Below are 9,254 nucleotides of genomic sequence, written 5' to 3' on the forward strand. Positions count from 1 at the left end.
TAGATGGGGCTGTCATTGCTAGCATCAGCCTTGTGATCCTTTTCTTCACTGCCTTTAACTTTCTGCACATCAAACTCTCACTGAGACAGGAAGATTCATAGCAAGTACATTTTTGAGGTAGAAAGGAAAGCAAGGTGGGTAGGGAAAGAGGAACAGAGAAACCGAGCTAGTAAAGAAAACATGAACAAAAACCTTCTCCAAAAGGGGAATGGAGAATGCAGCTTGTTTCCAGCTTGGTTGCTTTCCTGTACTGCGAGTTCATTCACATGAGTTCATCTCTGCAGTTTGTGAAAGACAAAGGGAAAATGCACCAACCAGCATGAATTCATTCTCCCTTCTTGTGTTGGCAGTTTTTCACTCGGTGGAAATGATAATCATTTTGCTGAAGCAAAGAACCCTTTCTCTATAATGAAAACAGTCATACTAATGGCAGATGTAGTCTTGGCAGAAATACTTTTGATTGTGTCTTTCAGATTACTGCTGTCAAGACTCTTGATTGAGCTGGTTGCAAATCTACCCTTAAAAATAGTTTAAATGAGGCAATTTGAGATGCTAGTCCTTAACACTTCTTATTCTTGTTGAAATATGTAAAAAAAAAAAAAGTTTTCTAAGTTTTTAAACAGTTGAATTTGCTTTGTCCTAATTGGTTGTCAGAGTGTCTGCATTAAACATAGGGTTTGTTCTCCTTTCTCTTCCTTCTAGCTTAGAACATTTCAAATGGTCAAAATAGAGAGTTGGCCTCTTAGTAGATACAGTTGTCTTGGGTGTGAGCTGTAAATATGTTCACACTAAATAATGAAAAGAAGTAGTGGCAGAATTCATAGTGGGTTGAAATGAGAAGTTTTTGAGTACTGCGAGTGCTGGATTTCCTGGAAGGACAGGAGCACTGGTGGGATTTGTCCATTAGGGGTCACTGAAGCTCCACCGGGGGAGGAGTCTGTTCCCTGTCCCATGGGCTTAGCAGTTGCTTCTTGCTGCTTCCTACTGAGGAAATGTCTCTTGTCAAAATTACTGCTTTTTTCCACAGCAGCAACTTAAAGCATGATAACAGTGAATAGCTGTGGGCACTGAAGATCTAGCCAAAGAAATGCACGAGTGCATTGTGATGATACAAGGAAGGAAATATCGAAGGATTACAAATAATACACACTTTCCTTCCTGTATGCAAAGTTGTGTTTGCTTAAATAACTTCTCTGACAGAAAGGATAATTTTAGCTCACTTACAGTGATCTGCATGATAGATGCCATTTGTGTAGTTGTACTGCTTGAGGATCCCCTTCAATGACTTATTAAAAAATCATTAAGTATCCAAATAGGCCTTCTTCATTTCCTAATAAATTAATCAAAATGTTAAAAAAAAAAAAAATCAGTGTGATTTATTACTTGTGTTTCTGTAGTGACTCATAATAGCTTTTTATTATTATTCATTGAACTGCCCCTAAAATCTGTTCTTTGTTCTGTTACTTGATTAGGTGGTCTTGAGTGAAAATATTTTTCCTTCCAACTCTGGCCAAAATATAAGTAAGCTGTCTCTGAGGAAGGGTGTTTTTCCATAAAATTCTGAAGGCCAAATTGTCATTTTAATTCTAAGTTCTTCAGAGATCTAGTTCTACACATTATTCTTCAAGGATGCTGTTCTGTCCCAGAGGATTACAGGGTCAATGCCATTAAAACAAAATTTTATGTCAATCCAGGGAAGTGCCAGCCCTTGCAAAAGAATCCAGCTTTCTGTAGATCCTAACAGACAGTTACGAAACATTTAGGGGTTTGGGTTGGTTTTTTTTTCCCTGAAAGTTGTTTTGGTCTTCTACAATGGAGGAATCCTGTTTGGCATTGGGTATTACTTTTGTTGTTATGAGGGAATTAAGGTTGGTTTGTTTGTTTTTTTTAATATTAATAGTGTTACATGTTTCTCTAAGCCAGAGTTCCTTATCATGCTCTCTAAAGCCCTTTCATGTTGCATTTAAAGGTTATAAAAGCTATCATGTATATCTCAATGTGTTAGTACACAATCCTGTAGACACCTTCCCTAGATGGCATAAAATGATGGGTCCCTAAAAGCTGGCTAATACTGAAGAAAGCAGTCAGTTCTCTTTTTCAGGAAGAGTGATGCAAATTCACAGTAGCTGTGTAAACACAGGCTTTATGGAATTGTTCCCGCAAAAGTAGTGGGACAACCAAATCTGCCACGTCATGAAATTACTTCCTTTATGCTACAGTTTTCTGACTATGGTTGCTTCTCCTTGGATGATGCTGCAGCTGCCCCTGCTGGGGTTTCTGGTGGCCTGGCAGGAGGTCAACAATATCCAGAGAGTCCTGATAACACCTGGGAGCAAGAAGAGACCAAAACATCCATCTGCAGCCAGTGATGACCTCTGCATAAAGGCATGACTTTATTGGCTCCAATGCAGTTCTGAGTTTTAAGAACAGAGAAGTGGAAGGGGCTGCTCAGGCCTCTTTAATTTATTCCCCTTTGCCTTTACAGGCAAAGATAAAATAGAGGCTTTTTTCCCACTGCCATCCTATAATACATTAGGATTGAAAGAAAATAAAAGTTTTTTCGCCTGCTGTGTAGGAAACCTTGATGGTAAACTTCTGTTGTCCCTGAGCTGATGAATCATAATAGCACAATGGATCTTTCTTCCAAGAATTGGTCTGATTGCTTGAATTTTTTTAGACCTGTGTGGGTTGTTGTTATCTTCAATATACTGTGGTACCAAGTTCTATAATATCACGATGCACTATGGGAAAAAGTGCTTCCCTTTAATTTGAGCCTATCGTCTGCTAATTCATTTCATCCCCCAACATTCTCTTACTAGAAGAAACAGTTGAACAATTGTTTCCTTTTTACCTTTTCTATGCTTCCCATAGAAAAGATCCTATATCAAACGTTTCTATTAGTCATACGATTTGCAGCTTTGACAAGTCCTAAAATCTTCAGTTGTTCCTATTATCAAAGTCATTTCTTATCTTTAAAGACCCTTACAGCCCTCCTCCGTACATTTTTTTCTATTTCCATCATTTTTCAATAAGGCTGGCACTTCCTTCAAAAATGTGGTTTCAGCATAGATTTACACACTAGCTCTTTATCATTTAATCAGTAATTTGTCCAGAAGAGAACTTTTTCTTTTATCCCATGGCATCTTAGTATCTCTAATAGCTTCTGATGATGGATGTGTTTGAATGGCTTTTATAAGTCCAGGTAAATTAGATCAAGTGGATCTCCCTTTTCATGCACTGTATGATGGCTGGATATCACAGATAATCTTAGATCCTCAGTACAGTTTTTTCTATGTGTCTTCTATGCTTTTGTTACCATGTCTACCAACTAGACCATAGTCTGATGTCTCTTAGAGAACTCTCTTCAGTGAAATGTGTGTGGAAGGACAGACAAGATGGGTGTTTTTTGCACTACACGTGTACAGTCACTGTCCTAAGGAAAGCACAAGCAGGCTTCAGTGTTTCTGTCAGATTAAGAGCAAATTGAAGGCAGTTTAAAAGCAGTGAAAATCTCCATGTTGACACATTCAAAGTTTAAACTTGGTTAAATTTAACTTGCACCACTGGCATTGTTCTGGGTACAAATCTGTTCTGAAATAACTTGCCTTTGCAAGTTCTTGTGAACTCTGGGCATCCAGACAAAGATTATGCAAACTGGCAACAAAATAAATCTTAATCAAAATCAGTTTGCTATTTTCATAATCTTGTTATGGGCAAAAATGGACACTTGCCTTTATGTTCAAAGACAAGAATTTATTGTTGGTCTAATTGAAATCTTAGTAGACCTAAATAAATAGTTCAGTTACTAAATTCCACAGTCCCAATTATCTAATTAAATAAGTACTTCTCCCTGTTAAAAGAAAAATCAGTTAAAATTGTTGCAGGGAAACACACATAAGCACGTGGATGCACATTGAGTGGAGTGTAATTGTGATGGTTGGATTTCTTCCATGTCTTTGTCAGGAGGAATATGACATTGGCAGCTTCATCACTCTAGGCTCCACTTGGGATGATTCTCATGTTTGCTGACACACTTGTAAATTTGTCCTTCCTTCGCTGATCTGCAAGTACATCACGTCTGTGTTTGCAATATACAGTTAATTTTACATGTGTTGGATATCTGGGGTTTTTTCTCTTTTACTCCTAGCACTGGTTTTGCCCAGCTCCAAATTATGCATTTTTTTAACTGACCATGGATGAGCGCATCTTTTTTGTTATCCCATACCCCTTCTTATCAGCCCAGGACTGTATTTCTCTACATTGCATCCAGTGCCCTTGCTTTTGAAGCCTTTGCTGTCATATCTTGCCTCTATTCCTATGTAATTACACTGGTTACTATATGTTTGATCCTAAATACATCTTTCTACATAAAATAACCAACTGCCACTACTATCTCTATAAAAATTATTACCTCACATGATTAAAATAAGCAGAAGTACACAGAATAGATAGCAGCTGTCTGATCACTAGAGAAAAAAAGATGTTGTTATAGCTAAGCAAGCTAAACCAAGGTTTCCAATCAGGCTGAGGCAAGTTCAGCCGAAAAGGAGAACCAGAGAACTGCTCTAATAAGTCAAATACCAGAGTAAAGAGACATCACTTACCACAAAAATATTAGTAAAACCCAATATTGTTTTCTACATATGGCTGTAGGTCCTCTGAAAGTTATTGCAAGGTATCACCAAATTAAAACAGGATAACGTGGTGTATGCTGTGGATGTTAAGTCAATCTTAACAAGTACTATGATCCAAACTGAGCAGATCTGCTGAACTGAATAGGTGCTGGCTATCTGTTGCTAGGGAAGGGATTACTTTGGGATTTCTCTGGTCTGGCCTCAGGCACTGGCTGACAACAGGAAATGGAATTTGTTACCTGTGCTCCTGAAGAACATCTAGGAGAAATCTACAATTGGGTGATGTGAACCAAAGTGCGGTATGAAGGCACGATCTTGACCTGAATTAAAATATTAACATAGGCATGCTTTGTATGGGATCAGAACCACGGTGGTTAGAGCTCTTAAGTGGAATTTTTTACTTACTGGAGCATCTTTCAGTAACAAAGAAAGAAAGTAAGAAATTTGGACTGGAAACTAAACAAAACAAGTTAAATGTGAGAGGAATATGAGGTTGCATAATAAATGCTCTCAACCAGCCAGCAAGATATTTCTGCAAAAGCTATGATGAGATATGAAATGTAGGTGTAAGAGACCAGGGTCATCTACTCTTAGATCAAGCTGAAAAATGCAAAAACTCTGTCCACAGGCCTAGAAAAGCACACGCTCATGGTTTAATGAGAGGAAGAAAAATAGAAAGTAACAATGTTGAAGGACAAGTGCACTTCAAACTGAATCTCATTCTGCTAACTCCAGTCTTTATTTGTAATGTCTTAGTCTCTTTCGCTACAACTCAGGCAAGGGATATAGGGCTATATAAAATGCCATCTAACATCTTGAGTTACAAAAGACTGGGAGAAAAACAAGATCTGATTCTGCGGTGAAAGCATGCACTCAAAATGCCTTTCAATGCAAAAGTAATAGCTGCCTGCTATTAACTGTAACCGTAAACCTAAGCTAATATAATTCTGTGTTTATTCCCACTGAGTGGGTTCCTGTTAGTCTGATCTTTCACATCTCCTTAATCTTTGCACACTCTACTTTATGCAATTTCCTTGATAATACTCTACTTTGCTACCTGCTGTCTGTGTGCCACATGCAATTTTTGTAAGCATGCAGGATTATCTTTTTGACAGGAGCTAGCAGTGGCTGGCATCTGCATGCTACCCTTACTCAATTCAATTACTGACTGTCCACCAGGCAGTAATTGCAGTTTCAGGAAGCTAAGGTTAATGAGTAAATTGAATTTTATGTCTTCCTGGGTCATAAGATACTGATGGGTAAAATGTATTTGGATAGGATAGATTTAAATCCCGGCAGTTGTGCTAAGCTGTGCTAGCAGCTCATAAAGAAAGTTTAGGTGTTTGCTGAAACTGAAAACGTCATTGATAATGGAACCCAAAGGAGGATGGAAGGGAGCTATCCTGACCAGTTCAACTTCTCTTTTCCCAGTAAATGGAGACACAGCATTCAGTTAGGTCAGTGAGAAAAAAAGAATTTCAGGTGTTCTGCAATAAAACCAACTATTGCTCTGCATTGCGTAATTCTTCTAAGTAAGTGTCATAAGTAAATATCAGTGTCTGAGAAACAAGAGGGCTTTGTCTGATGTAAGGGTGCAAATGAAAACTAGACATTTGCCTCCAGGTGCCTTCCCATCTATTGAGAGGTCAGAAGGCAATCCCTGGATGTCAGCTTGATCAACAGGCATCAGGGCTGATTAATTGAATCAGACATCCAATTCTAATCAGCCACCGTCTAGAAACTGAATTCCCATCAAATTAATATGAGGCTTTTTTGTACGTTACAATTTAAAAATAAACTTTAGCCAGTCAGTGGTTCCATGAGAAGAGAAAAAGGAGTTTATGTTGCTCTAATGGCTTTCTGAAAGCAGTTATGCCTTTTAATAAACATTGAGGTTCACATTTTCCTATATGGCAAAAAAGTAAAATGAATAGGAGGGAGAATACAAATATAAGCAGGAATGTGGGACAGACAAACCTCATATGTCAAATGTTTCTCCTCTGGCACACTGCGACCTTAGCACATCTGGTCAGCCTCATCTTTGATCTCTCTTAAAAGCTTTTCATTAGAAAGTAGGCCTCAGCCGTGGGTGGCACCTTGACCTCTCTCCTGAACACGAGCTCCTTCTTTCTCATTTAGCCCCATTCAAGGCTATGTCAGTGAGGGCTTGGAAGCTCTGTAACCACTTATTTGGACTTCAACTGCTCAGCCCGCTTGGCCACTCTTGCTTTAGGCAAGAGAATTGGAGGAGCGTTAGAGGAGTGTTTTAGAAGGAAACAAAGAGAAAATGGAGAATGGATGGGAGTGTAGCACAAGTAGACTGAGTTTAAATGAGAGAATGGAAGTAGGGAAGCGAAGGAAGAAGACATGAGACTAATCAAGTAAATATTAATGAGGTACTAGAAGATGAAATTGTGCTCGTTATTATTAAACCTGTATTGTTAGTCTGTCAGAATCAGTGAGGCTGATGCCTCCCTTGTTAGCACTAGGTGAGCTGAGCCAAGCTCCTGATGTGCCCAGATGAACCACTAAGCAGCCTCTTGACAGTCAGAAGATGGGTAGCTGAGCACCCTACAAGCTGCACTCCAGTGCTCCCCAGGCAGTCCCAGAAAGCAGGTAGGGTTCAGATCTTTGGGCCACAATCCATGGAGCCAGAGCATGGAAGTCTCATGCACGTTTCATACCTGCACGACAGGACTGACAGGAGCCTCCAACGCACTATTGCAGTGGGAGCAGAAGAATTAGAAGGGATGGAGAAGAAGGAAGAAGCAGGCAGACTGAAATAGAAACTATAACAGAATAGAAATAGACTGAAATAGAAACTATAATAGAAGAGAGAAACTATAACAAATATTGATAATATTAAGTGTAGTCTAGATCTTGCCAACAAATTTGTTAGCATATGAGTGGAAGCATCTTTTAACTAGAATCCACCTGTATATACTTAGATTGTTTCTAAAATATATATGTAGGGCTACTTTTGTAGTGACACAGGAAACTAGCCCTCTGCTTTTGTTGAAACTGTGCCAATAACAGCAGCAAAACTTCTTTTTCTAAAATTGCAATATTTGATTTGGCATCACCATGTGATGCAGAAGGCAGAAGAACCGAAAACGAGATGGATTAGTGTAAGTAAATATTTTCTGCATTGGATAAACCTGCTTAATGCCATTACATTGTACCTTCTTATTCCTTCCCTGTGGATTCACTAGCACCTAAGCAAATGTTGAATAGTTTGAAAATGTTGCTGGCAATCAGAAGGGCAGTGTCTTTGACCATTCACCTCTGGCAGACCCATAGTTAAGGAAATCCTCAAATTCTGAATTGGAACACGGAGGGGTTCCAACTGGCCTTTCTTTGCTTTCACACTTCTTATTTAATTTCCACATAATATCATAGAATCATAAAATCATTTGATTTGGAAGAGACCTTAAAAATCATCTAGTTCCAAATGCCCTGATGTGGGCAGGGACACCTTTCACTAGATCAGGTTTCTCAAAGCCTTATCCAGCCTGGCTTTGAACGCTTCCAGGGATGGGGCATCCACAACTTCTCTGGACAATCTGTTCCAGTGCATCACCACTCTGACAGTAGAAGACTTCTTCCTAATATCTAATCTAAATCTGCCCTCTTTCAGCTTAAAACCATTGCCCCTCATCCTATCACTACATTCCCTGATAAAGACACCACCCCCCAGCTTTTCTGTAGGCCCCCTATAAGTACTGGAAGGCTGCTACAACACCTCCCCAGAGCCTTCTCTAGGCTGAACAAACCCAACTTTCTCAGCCTGTCCTCATATGGGAGGTGCATGATTCTTCCCTTAGTGTATGGTCAGATGAGAGTGTTCTCTTCTAATGACTATTAGAAGTTATTTTCTAATAATACTAATATTTCCATAACTAAGACAGATGTTTCTAAGGGAATGACTGCATGAGTGTTTGCAGCTGTGTTTGAAACAGCCAAAGACTGTCATGAGTGTATGCTACACACCCAAAACTCAAACAGTGTTTGTGCTGCATTTTAAGAGCTCGTTTTAGTTCTTGGGCATATCTATGAAAATAAAAATCCTTGGTGTTGCAGGACTAGTCAATGGCAAAAACCAGCTGGAAGATGACTTTTTCTCCCACTGAAGCTGTGGGTGAAGATCTGGGTTCACATCTTTACTGTCTAACTAGTCTCTGTTCCTAGTCAAATCAGAATTGTTTGGGATTGTGATCCTGGACCTGTTTAAATAACCCTTTAATAAGGTTCTGGTTTTCTCGTTATAGACACAAATTCCAGATCTGAGGTTCTAATGTCTCTGTAGCTCTTTCCTAGGCTCTGTGTGATTATATTAGCTCATGACTCTAGTAGAGAAAAGAGTGTGATTTCATCCTCACATTTCAAAGTGTTAATCTCTTCTCATTAGCAATAAGGGCCAAATCACGTGGCTTAAAAAAAAAATAAAATAGTAACATACATCTGAATTTCCTACCCATGTGAGCAGTGGAAAAATGAACAGGAGTGGGAAGGAGTCACCACATCATATACTTAACTCATCTAAATCTGGATGCTTATATTAGGTTCCTCCACCAAGTGAAGTCAGGAGGAGTCATATCTTTCACTGCTAGAAAATTCAAG

The sequence above is a fragment of the Cuculus canorus genome, chromosome 2 (genome assembly GCF_017976375.1).
Source record: "Cuculus canorus isolate bCucCan1 chromosome 2, bCucCan1.pri, whole genome shotgun sequence".
NCBI lineage: Eukaryota > Metazoa > Chordata > Aves > Cuculiformes > Cuculidae > Cuculus > Cuculus canorus.